This window comes from Saimiri boliviensis, chromosome 1, assembly GCF_048565385.1.
Source record: "Saimiri boliviensis isolate mSaiBol1 chromosome 1, mSaiBol1.pri, whole genome shotgun sequence".
In the NCBI taxonomy this organism is placed as follows: domain Eukaryota; kingdom Metazoa; phylum Chordata; class Mammalia; order Primates; family Cebidae; genus Saimiri; species Saimiri boliviensis.
Genome location: NC_133449.1, coordinates 89,754,289 through 89,769,258, shown reverse-complemented (window position 1 = coordinate 89,769,258; position 14,970 = coordinate 89,754,289). Strand labels below are relative to the sequence as shown.

Here is a 14,970-nt window from a genome sequence, read left to right as displayed (position 1 = left end):
ATATAGTAGAAGAAAGATTCAACAAACTTAAAGATAGGTGAATAAAAATGATGTTAAGTGAAATAGAAATGAAAAATGAAGAGTGAAAACTGAATACAGCAATTAAGAGCTGTAGGACAGTATCCAACAGTCTAACACATATAATTATAGAAGAAGTAAAGAGGAAAAGAAAAATTTGAAGAGATAATAGCTGAGAATTTCCAAATTTGATCAGAAAAAAACCAACAAATCACAAATCCAAACTCAGAAATAACCTGATTACAGAGTGTAGGAGGTTATAAACCTTGAAAGTAACTAAAAGTGGGGAAAAAACAAAAATAAAACCTTACACACAGAGGAACAAGGTTGATAATGGCAATAAACTCATGAGAAACAATGCAATAAAAAAAGAAATGGAGCAATATCCTTAAAACATTGAAAGACAAAAAGTGATCAACTTATAATATAATAACTGGTTTAAAAAATCTCAAAAATTAAGTTAAATCAAATATATTTTAGACACACAAAGTCTGAGATAATTCATTTAGCAAACCTGAAATACAAAATATTAAAGGAAGTTATTTAGGCAGGGATATGATGCTGGAGGGAAATTTGGATCTATGTAAAAAAATGAAGAGTTCCAGAATGGTAAATGAAGGTGAACGGATTACAAGTCTACCTCTGATTTTTTTGTTTTGCCACTACTATTTTGAACTTACTAAAATTAATCAGATTATGGATTTTATGACTTATACTTTAACTTCTTAGCTATCTGGGAGAAACCATAGATCTTTGATAATATTTGGAAAGCATTCAAGTTTTATCAGTAACACATTTGTAAATATCTCTCAAGAGATATTACTTCATCAAAAGTGACTAATCATATTCAAATTAATTTTATTATCTAAAATTTCATAAGGTGATGTTATCTCAGACTGTAGCAACACATGCACCTGTACACATACACAAAGATAGAAACATCTATATATGCACTATGTAAGCCCAAAGGCTTTTTGAATCATGAATGAGTCATGAATCAACACATATATGTATTTTTTCTATAAAAGAAATACATATGTGTATCTTTGATAGAAAAGATACACATATGTATAGATTCATGACTCATTTATTACTTAAAGTAAGCATTTGCCTTTTACTAGGTACTTTGCTAGGGTCTAGAGATAATAACCTAAATAAGTCATTATTAGTACCTGGCTTAAGGAAGCTCACAGTCTAGTGGAGTGAAATGCAAAATAAATAAATAAATAATATAGAACTGAATGATCTGTGCCACATTATCCATATACATAAGAGAAGCGTAGAATTAATTCTCTCTAGAGGAGTCAGACAGGATAAGTAAGTGTAGAATATCCTGTCATCACAGGAATATGCATCTTTTCCATTACAACAAGAAAAGTCATGTAGTCATGTGCAAAAATATGGACTGAAGAGGAAAGGACTAGAGGCAAGCTATTTTCCAGGTGGTTTGTATAATGGTTCGAGTAAGAGATAATAAGGGCCAGATCTAAAGTTGTATTGATGAGTATGAATCCTGGAGATATTTAGAATATAACAATCAGACTTGCTGAACAATTGGATGTGGAAGGTTGAGAGAGAAGGGGAATTTAGAGTAAATACTGATTTCTGGCAGGTGAGAAAATGAGTAATTATGTCATTAGCTGATATGGAAATATTTAAGGACACAAGAACAAAAAGAAGCGACATTAGCACCCAAGAGATGCAAACTTTTGCAAGTTGGAAAACAAATGGAGGAGAGGTAACTGATTGCCAAGTGTAGGAGGTTATAAATCACTGAGTGGAACACTGGTGAGTGGATAAACACTTGCGAATCCGCAAGAACCATGGCAGGGGTGAGGCATGACAGTAAAAAATAGACAGTTAAAAGAGTAGTTGGATCCTCATTCCACTCCCTCTTTCCACTTTCAAAACCGAACAAATGGCATCATGCCATCTCAATGGGTGATTAGCGGATTCTTTCCCAAAGAAACTGGCTACAAGGACAAGTGCTCAACCTATTGATATTTGGAAATTCCTCATTGAAAGAGCTGGTCCCCATCTGATCCATGTATGGCAAAGCCTACCAGTCATAAGTTTGCTGCACACAAAACACCTGGTTTCATTATCTTTTTTTGTTCTTATATTTTTAAATACGAACTAATAGTGAAGGGTGATCAGATATTTGAAAAAAGCTTCTAAAATGAAATGGGTGCAGCGGCTCACATCTGTAATTCCAGCACTTTGGGAGGCCGAGGTGGGTGGATCTCCTGAGGTCGGGAGTTTGAGACCAGCTTGGCCAAATGGTGAAACCCTGTCTCTACTAAAAATACAAAAAGTAGCCGGGTGTGGTGGTAGGTGCCTGTAATCTCAGCTACTTGGGAAGCTGAGGCAGGACAATTGCTTGAACCCCGGAAGTGGAGGTTGCAGTGATCCAAGGTCACACCATTGCACTCTAGCCTGGGTGATAGAGACTGTATTAAAAAAAATTAATGTTAACTATTAAAAATGTTAACTATTAAAAAAAAATGTTAACTATTAAAATTAATACAAATTCTAGCAAGACAATTGGATATAAAATCAACATACAAAATGAACTATTATCTGCTTCTAGAAGGCAAAATAGACATAATTTTCCCTGTTCTTATGACCATAACTAAAATTCCTAGACATTTATATATACATATAAAAACATAAGAAGACTCTGAAGAGTGGAGGCAAGAAGACAGACTGGTTAGCAACTTCAGGACCCAAAGAGAAAACTGTAGCTAGAAAGTTCCCTGGATTTTTTTTTTCCTCATAAGTCCCAGACTAGGGTTAGAGAGGCTGGCATCCCAGAAATGTAGATGGGCACAGACCAAAAAAAAAAAAAAAAAAAAGCTAACAAAAGCCTACTCTCTCTAGCCAAAGACACAAGAAATGATAAGCTTAGCAGGATGGAAAATTCAGAAAACTTATGGTTCTACTTCAGCCATTACACCATAGAAAAAACTTTGATTCCATCCCTACCCATACCAGCAAAGATGAGTGAAGCATTTAGAGTTCCACCCTCACCAGTCATCTGCTGGTGTAGTTTCAGTGAAAGCCAAGCAGGGTTTCACTGAAGTAACAAGGTACTACTTTTCCTAGCCAGGAAGGTATCAGTGAAAGCCTAATGAGGAACAGGAACCACGCTGTCTCCTTGAGTATCAATAGAGGTTGAGTGGTGAACATAGACTTATGCCCCAACCTGGCAGATACTAGGTGGTACCCATTCTTCTCCTTCCATAGTGATGCCACAGAGAGTTGGCTAAGTCTAAATAAGAATCAGAGTCTCATAATACTGAAAATTTCTAGATTTCTGCCAAAAATCACTCATCACACAAAGAACCAGGAAAATCTCAAATTGAATGAAAAAAATAATTATGGCAACACTGAGATGACAAAGTTATTATTATTTGACAAAGCTTTTAAAGCTTTACTGTCTCAACAAAGAAACAGAAAGCCTCATCAAGAAAACAGAAGATATAAGGAAGAATCAGATAGAGATTTTACAACTGACAAATACAGTAATAGAATAAAACACTCAATGGATGGGTTCAACCACAGAATGGCGGGAACAGAAGAAAAGATCAGTGAACTTGAAGTAGAATAATATAAATTACCTAATCTGGATAGCAGAGAAAAAAACAGAAAAAAAATGAATAGCACCACAGAGACCTATAGGACAAAAGACACTAATGATATTTATGTCATTTCATAAGGAGGGGAGAAAAAAAGAGAAGGAGAAAGTGGACAAAGCTGAAAAAGAACATGAAGTAATGGCTGAAAACTCTCTAAATTTGGCAAGAGGCTTAGCTTATAGATTCAGGAAGCTGAGCAAATCCTAAACAAGATAAACCCAAAGAAATGTACAAGGAGACACATTATGGTCACACTTTTGGGAACTAGAGAAAGAAAAAATCTTGAAAGCTATGAAAAAGCATTGATACTTTACCAAAAGGGGAAAAAGAATTCCAATGTCAGAAATTATGGATGCCAGAAAAAAGTGGTACAATATTTTTCAAGTGCAGGAAAGAAAGACCTGTCAACTGAGAATCCTATACCCAGTAAAAATATCATTCAGAAATAAATGGAAAATCAAAACATATTCTCAGATGAAGGAAAGCTAAAAGAATTTGGCTTGTATTGTGGCTTTACCTGTAATCCTGGTGCTTTAGGAGGCCTAGGTGAAGGATTGCTTGAGGTCAGGAGTTCAAGACCAGCCTGGGCAACATAGTGAGACTGTCTCTACAAAAAGAAAAATAAAAAAATTAGCTTGGCATGGTGGCATGCACCTATAGCCCTAGCTACTTGAGAGTCTGAGGCAGGAAGTCACTTGATCCCAGGAGTTTGAGGCTGCAGTGAGCTATGATCACACCATTGCACTTCCACTTGAATGACAGAGTGAGACCCTATTCTTTTTACTGCTTTGGAAACAGATATATACAATTTATTCATTAAGTAAGGACAAAATTTCTGTAACTCTGGCAAGTCAAGTTACATCATCAAAGACGTTTGTGTAAAAGTAGAAGTATGCATGGGCAGTAGTTTTCATAAGAGTCAGGAAAATTAGGCAGGTTTTACAATATAGAGTGTCCTTTCCGAGACCCTGTTTCTATTTAAAAAAAATTATCACAGTAGACCTCAAAGACCAGCTCAAGGATATTCTCTAAACAGAAAGGAAATAATAAAAGAAGGCGTCTTGGACCATCAAAATGGAAGAAAAATATAGTAAGCAAAAATATGGGTAAATAAAATTGACTTTCCTTCTTCCTTTGAGTCATCTAAATTACATTCAAGGGTCAAAGCAAAAATTATAACATTCTCTCATGTGTTCCTCAATGTATGTAGAGGGAATATTTAAAACAATTACATTTATAAATGGGAGATAGAAAGAGCTGTAAAGGAATATTTCTATGCTCCACTCAAGGGAAATAAAAAAACACATAGAACTAAATGAAAATAAAAATACAACACATTAAAGAAGCTAAAATAGTATTTCAAGGGAAATTTATGGCATAACACATATATTAGAAAGAAGGAAAATCTCGAATCAATAAGCTTCCACATCAAGCATGTAGAAAAGAAAAGCAAAATAAACCCAAAGCAAGAGGAAAGAAGCTAATAATAAAATGTAGAAAGCAAGGAAATTGAAACAAAAAAGTAGACAAAATCAATGCAGCAAAGAGTTTATTCTTTGAAAAGATCAATAAAAGAGATAAACCTCTACTAAGACTGGCAAAGAAAGAACACAAATTACCACTATCAATAATGAAACGGGACATTACTACAGCCCCCACAGACTTCAAAGGATAAATGCTCATAAATGTAACAACTTAGATGAAATGAGCTAATTCCTTGAGAATAACCAATTATTACAACTAACCCAATATGAAGGAGATACTTTGAATTGCCTTATAAATATTAAGTAAATTTAAATTATAATTTTTTAAATCCCAGAAAAAGAAATCTCCAGGTGTAGATGATTCCACTGGAGAATTCCACCTAATGTTTAAGGAAAAAAGAACAAATTATTGATACATGACGATCTGAATGAAAATCTTAAGAACTATGCTGGGTAAAAAAGCTAATCCCTAAAGGTTATATACTGTATGCTTCCATTTTGAAATGACAAAATTATAGAATGAATGAATTAGTGGCTGCCGGGATTTATGAAGAGGTGAAGTTGGGAGTAAAATGGGAGACGGATCCTTGTGATAATAGAAATGTTCTTCATCTTGAGCATATCAGTGTTAATAACAAATTGTTATTGGCTGTGATATCATAAGCTAGTTTTGCAAGACATTACTATCAGAATAAACTGGGTAAAGGATACATGGAATCTCTTTGTATTATGCCTTTTGATTACATATAAGTCTACAATGATCTAAAATATAAAAGTTTAATTAAAAGAAATGTAGCTTGATAAGAAAATTACCCCCCCCCCAAAAGCGATATACAAGTGCATTAAAACTATCAAGTACCTTGGCCAGGCACAGTGGCTCATGCCTGTAATCCCAGCACTTTGGGAAGCTGAGGCAGGCAGATCACAAGTTCAGGAGTTCGAGACCAGCCTGGCCAATATGGTGAAACTCCATCTCTACAAAAAATACCAAAAAATTAGCCAGGTGTGGTGGCACATGCCTGTAACCCAGCTACTTGGAAGGCTGAGGCAGGAGAATCCCTTGTACCTGGGAGGTGGAGGCTGCAGTGAGCCGAGATCATGCCACTGCACTCCAGCCTGGGCAACAGAGTGAGATTCCATCTCAAAATAAGAAAAAAGAAAAAAAAAAAGTATCAAGTACTTAAGAATAATAATAGAGCAGGTGTAAAAGTTCTTTGAGGTTATTTTTAAAACTTCACTATTAGTCATTAAGGAAAACTTAAATAAATGCAGTAATCCCATCCATCTTGATGGCTTGTAAGACTGATGATTTGGATATCAATTCTCCGAAAATGCATCTATAGTCCATAGACTGAATGGAACCACAATAAAAATTCTAACAATTTTTTGAAACTTCATGAGTTGATTTGAACATTTATGCAAAAATACAAAAGATATACTCTTGAAAAAGAACCAGGTGGGAAGAAATGCTCTTCCAGATATCACAATTTTTTATGAAGTTATAATAAATAATATGGTATTTATGTAGGAATAGACACATAACCATTGGAAGAAATAGAGAATGCAGTCAGCAACCCAGACACATATCATCATGTAATTTATTTAAAAGGGAGCTCTGCAGAGAATTGGTAAGAGGATAGCCTTTTCAACACTGGTCATTAGGTATTAGTCTGTTTTCACACTGCTGATAAAAACATACCTGAAACTAGAAACAAAAAGAGGTTTAATTGGACTTACAGTTCCACATGGCTGGGGAGGCCTCAGAATTACGGCAAGAGGTGAAAGTCACTTCTTACATTGTGCAGCAAGAGAAAAATGAGGAAGAAGCAAAAGTGGAAACTCCTGATAAACCCATCAGATCTCATGAGACTTACTATCATGAGAATAGCACAAGAAAGGCTAACCCCATGATTCAATTACCTCTCCCAGGGTTCCTCCCACAACATGTGGGAATTCCGGTAGATACAATTCTGGTACATGAATTAAGATTGGTTGACATATGAAAGGAAAACCAACAGAATTTGTGGAAGATAATACAGATTAATATAATATGGAAGAATATCTTAATGACTTTGAACATATCTTAAATAAGGCATATTAAATAAGAAAGGCACCAATCATATAAGAAAAGATTAAAACATCAGACTACATTAAAATTAGGGGCTTCTGTTTATCAAAATATACTAGAAAGAAAGGGAAAAAAGAAAGTGGGAGAAGATATTCCCAACAGATTCAACTGACAAAAGACTTGGATCCAGAGGCCGGGCTTGGTGGCTCCCAACTGTAATCCCAGCACTTTGAGAGGTCGAAGCAGGCAGATCAGAAGGTCAGGAGTTCAAGACCAGACTGGTCAATATGGGAAATCCCATGTCTACTAAAAATACAAAAATTAGCCAGGCACAGTGGCAGCCGCCTGTAATCCCAGCTACTAAGGAGGCTGAGGAAAGAGAATTGCTTGAACCCAAGAGGCAAAGGTTGCAGTGGGCTGAGACCGTGCCACTGCACTCCAGCCTGGGTGATAGAGCAAGACTCCGTCTTGGGAAAAAAAAAAAAAAGACTTGGATCCAGAAAGGGGAAAGGACTCTGACATGTCTCACAAGTGAAAGTACAAATGGTTAACAAATATATTAAAAGGCACTCATTACATGGATAAACAAGAAGATACAAATTCAAACAACAGTGAAAAGCCACCATAAAAGCATCAGTTAGGCAAAAATTAAGAAGTCTGACAATACAAAGTATTTCCAAAGATGTGAAATAACAAGAAATTTCATACACAGCAAAAGTATGGGAGTGTAAATTGACACAACTTTAAAAACAAATTTGGTAAGATCTCGCAAAATTGAAGATATGTATATACCGTGAACCAGTAATTTCATTTCTAATTTTACATCCTACGGAAATTTATATACATATGTATTGGGAAGTGTGTACAGAAATAGCCATGTGAATAATGATCATTATTCATAATCAGCCCAAACTGGAATCAGCCCAAAACATCCAGCAACAATAAAATGAATAAGTGAATTGTGGTATATGAACTACAGCTACACAAAACAACATAACAGCTACACAAAACAACATAACAGCTACACAAAACAACATAAATTGATCATAAAACAATGTTGAGTGAAAGAAATAAGACACAAAGAAAAACACATGGTATTTATATAAAGTTCAAAACAAGCAAAACTAAATAGTATTTTTAAGGGATGCTTATTTGGCAGAACTATAAAGAAATGAAAATGATTACTATAAAAGTCAGGATAATAATTATCTCTACAGGGAAGGAAGGAGGGAGTTGTATGGGGAAGAGACACATGAAATAAGGACTTCTGGGATGCTAGCGATGTTTTCGCTGTTGATCTGCATAGTGATTACATAGTTGTTCACTATATTCCATCTGTGTGCTTTATGTACTTTTATTTTATGATTTAAAAAGTTAATTAAAAGTTTATGTGCACATGGTTTTAAAAACCAGGCAACAGCCAGGTGCAGTGTCTTGCGCCTGTAATCCCAGCACTTTGAGAGGCCAAAGCGGGTGGATCATGAGGTCAGGAGTTTGAGACTGGCCTGACCAACATGGTGAAACCCCATCTCTATTAAAAATACAAAAATTAGCCAGGCATAGTGGTGTGTGCTGTAATTCCAGCTACTCAGAAGGTCGAGGCAGGAGAATCACTTGAACTCGGGAGGCAGAGGCTGCAGTGAGCCAAGATCGAGCCACTGTACTCCAGCCTTGGTAACAGAGCAAGACTCCATCTCAACAAAACAAAACAAAACAAACAAACAAAACCAGGTAAATGTGCTTTGCAGGACTCTGGCTGGATTAATTTTTTTTTCAGGGCCAGGCATGTGACTAAATCAGAGCCAATGAAACATCAATCTTTTTCTAAGACTTCTAGAAAGAGACTTTTGCCCTTTTCCACTATTTTTTCCCACTCCAGAATGGTCTGGAGCTTCTATAGGGGCAATTCTTCCTTCACTGGCTGGTCTAGTCCAGTCTAGTGATGTCCAAGCCAATGAACTAAATAAGAAAATAAACGGTTGGAAAAAAAAATTAAAATTAAAAAAATAAAATAAATAAATAAATAAATAAATAAATAAATAAATAAAAAGAAAAAGAAAATAAACGGTTGAACATTCATCCACCTTGTTTCCAACTCCTGGTCAACTTAGTGGAAGGTATAAGACAAATAAAAAAATATGGCTCTTTCTGCTCAATGATCTGACAACCTAATTTTGGAGACAGGACTAAAACATACGAAACGGGGCTGTGGTAGCTATGCTGGGCTGAAACACAGGTACACATCCATTCAAGGATACATTCTCACATTGGTAAAGTAGTACGGGAAAAAAGAAAAAGAAAAAAAGGAAGCACCTTCAGGAGCTAGTGAAACCCTGCCAGCCCCAACTTTCTCAAATTCCTTCCCAGCCAGTCTACCAGAAAGTGGGTGTGCTTGTCACATCAAGATACAGAGGCTTTCACATGTGCAAATCCAAATTTACTTGAAAGGGACACAGAAGAGAAAAGAGTAGAAATCGGTCTTGTGTCCAGCAGAAATGAGTATAGATGTTTAACAAAAGATATGTACTAGAGTGATCAAGTATGCACTATTTGTAATAGCCTCCCCCAACAGATAATTACCCAAATATTCATCAGCTATAGAATGGATAAATTGTTGTATATTCACGCAATGGAATACCTTATAACAAGTAGAATGAGTGAACTATCGCTATATGTAAAAATATGGAAGTTTAGTGAAAGAAACCAAAGACGAAAGAGCACATGTTGTAATTCTATTTATATTAAGTATAAAAATTAAAAACTCATTTGTGCTCTTACAAGTCAGGATAATTTAAGCCCAGGGTGAGAGATGAGTAGGTGAGTGCCTGGAAGGGGCAGGCAGGGTCCCTGGGCTGCTGGTGCTGGTATGTTCAGTCTCAAATTTTAATGGGCTATACACTGATGATATGCACACATTTCAGTGTGTATCTTATACCTCAATAAAAAGTAAAGATTGTAAGAAATCAAAAAATTAAAAATTGTTTTTATATAACTTCTTGTACAGCATCTTACAGGCTGCGAAGCATGCTTAAACAACCTTGTAAGGTATGAAGTTAATTCCTGTATTTTAGAGATGTGGGAATTGAGGCTCAGAAAGATGAAATGACACACACATTATCACATGGTATCAAGAAACAGAAGCGAGAATGACCAAGGCGTGGGGGCTCTAAGTTCTATGCTAGTAACTGCTGGTTATTTCCTCAGAAGAAGGAAGGCTTTTGGCTATGCTGTTCTTTAGGAGCAGAGCGGGAGTGGGTAGTGGAAGCAGTGTGGAGGAAGCGAGCTCATGAGCAATACGTGCAAAGTGCATATCCCTGAGTGTGGCACAGTGGAGCCTTAATCAGCACTACTTTTCTCCCTCCACACAAGACCTTTTCCAGGGAAACAGCATGGATCAGAATGTTGAACAGCACTGGTAGGTCTGGAACAAACACTGCTCACCTCCAGACAGAGTGACCAGGCTAGGGCCTCGGGCTTATACTGAAGCCTCTTATCTTGACTGCTGAAGCAAAACTCTTCTGGGATGAGATTTGTGGAGGAAGCGCTTCTGATTTGGGCTCAAATTCCTTACTATCTATATACAGGGAAAGTGAGGAGCAGAGGAGCCGAGCTCAGAACATGGTGGAGAGATCTAGTGTGATCAGAGGTCGCTGACACTCTGATGTCTGAAAAGTGTGTGTGTGTGTGTGTGTGTGTGTGTGTGTGTGTGTGTTTAGGTGGGCTGTTATGTGCCTTCTGCTGACGTTCTTACTTTCATGTCATCTGAGCCAGCCTGGACAGGGTGGAATGTATGCACTGGTTCCTGCTTGGACCTAAGACAACCCTGTGCTCGGAGCCCCTCAGCACTCAGAAACTTGTGTTTCGAGTCTGGAAGCCAGCCTAGTTTCTTTACCCGGAGGGGCTGCGAGGTTTTCCCTGTAAGCCTCCCCGCCAGCCGTAGATTTCACATCATCACAGCGACACCTAGTGACCGAGTGTGAACGTCCATCCGGCCCCCCGCCGGCCTCCCCGCCCCCCGCCCGCCTCCCGCCTCCCGCCTCCCGCCTCCGTAGAGACTCTGGCAGCCAGGGGAGGAGTTTATAGAGATTCCAGACACTTCTGCGCTTCAAATACAGCTTCCAGGAGTCCGTGCTCCCTGCGCTGCCAACTCCACACAGCTCAGCTCTTAATCACATCCTGTCCTGGGTTGCCCTCGGTTTCATGTGTAATCATTTAAAATCATTTTATCTACCCAATTATACCGAGGATATGAGACTAGAGCTATTAGAATCACATCTCTTTAGAGGTGATGGGCATTTTGGGTCCTTTCGTCTGACCTACTTGTTTTTCAGATGGGAAATGCAGAAGCCTAAGGGTGAGGGGAATTGCCCAGCTGCTGAAAAGTGAGGTTTGGACAAGAACCTGTATCTCCTGAGCACTACCAGGGTAGGGCTTCCCATGGCACCATGCCATTTCCCTGCATCATCCACAGTGCTTGCACACAATAGGTGCCTGGCACACAGAAGGTCCCCTATAAACATGCCTGACTGATAGATCACAGCCTTCTATGCTTGCCACTGAAGTGAGTTTCACTTGTCATCTGGGTCATCTCTTACTTCTCAGCCTCTTGAGAGTTCCAATCAATTAAAGTGGGTACTCTCTCCATAGTAGGCCATTGTCTTTTTCATTTATAAAGCACACTGTAGATTCAGGAAAGACGAAATGAAGACAAGACATAATATTTAAAGTATGTCAATCCCAGCATCTGTTTAATGGCTACAGTGGGCTTCATAAGCTCCAGCTCAGGCCTTCTTAAATTTTCACACGCATCTAAATCTCCCAAGAATCTTGTTCAAACACAAATTCTGGTTCCATAGGTCTGGGGTGAGACCTGAGAGACTGCATTTCTAACAAGTTCCTTGAGGCTGTTGAGGCTGCCCTTGCTGCCAAAGCTAGGAACTGCGCTCTGAGGAGCAAGGATGCACTACCTCCACCCCAGCCCACTGCTTCTGAGAGTGCCCACCTCAACCCCTGCTGCAGCCCCTCTGACCTGGCTTCAGAGGAAAAGAAAGGCATTTAAGCAACAACTATGAGCACCGTGACCCTTTGGTGCGTCATTCTAAGTCTGTTTCCTCACCATCTCCACTGTCAGGAAGCTCCTGCCCTCAGGCAGTCTGAAGAAAGCAAGACTGAAACCGACCAAAAATTGCACAGAAAAGGAGGGGTAGACTTGCTGTTAATGTGCCTCACAGTGTTCCTGAGGAACAGCCCTGCTTGGCTGCCATTTTATAACTAGGTACTCATGACATCCCTATAAACCACAGGGTGCTCTTTTTAACTGTAAAATCTACTTTATACAGTTTAATTATATGTTTATTCATATTTTCTTTTCTTTTCTTCCTTCCCTCCCTTCCTTCCTTTCTTTTTTCTTTCTTTCTTTTTTTTAATTCAGAGTCTCACTCTGTAGCCCAGGCTGGAGTATGGTGGCACAATCTCAGCTTACTGTAACCTCTGCCTCCCAGGTTTAGGCAATTCTCCTGCCTCAGCCTCCTGAGTAGATGGAACTACAGGCATGTGCCACCACACCTGGCTAATTTTTATATTTTTAGTAGAGACAGAGTTTCACCATGTTAGCCAGGCTGGTCTCGAACTCCTGACCTCAAGTAATCCACCCACCTTGACCTCCCAAAGTGCTGGGATGACAGGCATGAGCCACTGTGCCCAGGCTCATATTTTCATTTGTATTATTCTTTTCCTACCAATAAATACACCAACAGTGTTCATTAATGCTAAATTAAGTAAAGAAGGAAATGGGAATTTATTGAGCCATTACTGTATGATCAATACTATGATGACTATCTTCATGCATGTCATTTAATCTTCACAATGCTCCTGCAAGGTGGTGTTATTACCCTGTTTACAGATGGGGAAAATGGAAGCCCAGGGAGATTGGGTAAATTACCCAGGACACACAGCAGGGATAGGAGCCCATATATATTTGATTGAAAAGTTATTTTTAGTCCACAAATTCAATTCAAGAACTACAATGATTATAAATACTAGCATTTGCATTATGTTTACCATAGATCAGACATTGTTGTAAGCATATGCATTAATTCATGTAATCCTCACATCAATCTTAGGAGGTGGGATCACTCTCATTTACAGATGAAGAAACTGAGTCACAGAAGGGGCAAATAACTGACCCAGGTCACACAGCTATTAATATGAAATGATGGAACTGGGACTGCAATCCTGACGGCCTGGTTCCAGAGAGAGAGAGTCTCAAACATTGTTTCATATTGCCTATCAATTTCCTTCTAATTTCTTAATCTTGTAGTTGAGTGGAAATTGCCTCTTCCCTTGTTGTGTCACCCTTTTCTTATTCAGTGTATACTGTACTGCCCTGAAAAATTCCTGCTTACCAAACTCGTAAGCATCTACCTTTCTGTTTTCCCACTAGGACTGCCTAGGGCTTTGGGTTCTCTTTGTATGTAGCAAAGGCTGGGGTCTTCCTGAAGAACCTGTTTCTCCATTACCTGGAAGTTGAAGGAGTCTGAAAGAAGTTTAGGATCTCATGAGCTTCTCCATCAGCTAGTCACCCTCTCCCACCTTGGCTAGCTGGCCTAAAGTCTGAGGACAAAAAGATGAAGCTCAAGGGCTGGCTGACAAACTGAGCTGGGCTGGCCCTGTGAGAGTCCACTTTACAGACACAATAAATGTTGGCTGAACACACAGGGCTCTTTCCCTACAGGGCAATATTTTATCACTTTTCATTATTTTTTAACTCCCTATTTCCTATTTACCATTCATACTTCTTAGTCTTGTTTCTCTACCTGAAGGATTCCAAAGGATGAAAGTAGCTTCATATTTCTGTGTGTACAGGAGTTGCAGTCTTATACACCCATCCCAGCTCTTCCTCTAGCTGTGCAACTGTAAGCGGGTTATTTGAACTTTGCATTCCTCACCAGTAATGTGGGAATACTGAGAATCTACTTTGAAGGATTGTGGCACAGGAATAATTAATCTAAAGTGCCTTCCTTGTCATAGGCCCATAAAAAGTAGCCATTGATTAATAAAATTTATAAATACATTCCTTCTGAGTGAATGAATGATATGAATAAATATAAGAAGTTGAGACAGCTAAACTGACTCCCCAAACCAACAAACAACGTTCTTAAACATGGACATTCAGAATTTATTATTATTATTATTTTTGGTGAGAAACGAATAAAAAGAGAAGCTCACTTAAAGTTGTATAGAAGTCCAAGGACAAACTTCCTCAATTTTCTAGCTTTGCTAAGTTTAGAGCCTAGGCTGATCTTAGCAGCTAGGACAGGTCTCTCAAAAACTTCCTTTGTCTCAGCTCTGATCCCGCTCCAAACTTAAACCCAAAACTTTCCACTGGAGACATCCAAAATGACTAGATGCTTTTCTTTTCGAGGAGGCTAGGTGAGAGGGGTGTGTCGTGTCACTGCTTTCTATAGACAGAACAAAATTACTTATTTTGTTGTTGCTTTCAGAGAGAAAACTAAGTTATCAAAGGAACTTAAGATACTGTGGTAATATGAGTGCACCCACTGGTAAGACCGAAAACTCTTTTGAAAACAAGAAACAAAGTCGGAAAGCAGAAAATAGTTTTTCTTGTCTCCTAGATGATAATAGACTTTAACATAATATGGATTTTTAATTGTTTTTTTCTGCATGCCATGACAAATGAAGGAGATATTTGTCTTGAAAACCAATTCATTCTTCAAATCCAGATGTGCCTGGTTTACTAATT

The 14,970-nt window shown here is 38.2% G+C and overlaps 1 long non-coding RNA gene across 1 annotated transcript in view; it reads right to left on the bottom strand.

Moving 5' to 3' along the window:
• Nucleotides 1–14,970, bottom strand: part of LOC141581051 (uncharacterized) — a 285,372-nt gene that overhangs the window by 70,470 nt on the left and 199,932 nt on the right. Inside the window, exon 5 of the long non-coding RNA XR_012513494.1 lies at nt 4,174–4,263. This is a non-coding gene — a long non-coding RNA (uncharacterized LOC141581051). The remainder of the gene's footprint in view (nt 1–4,173; nt 4,264–14,970) is intronic.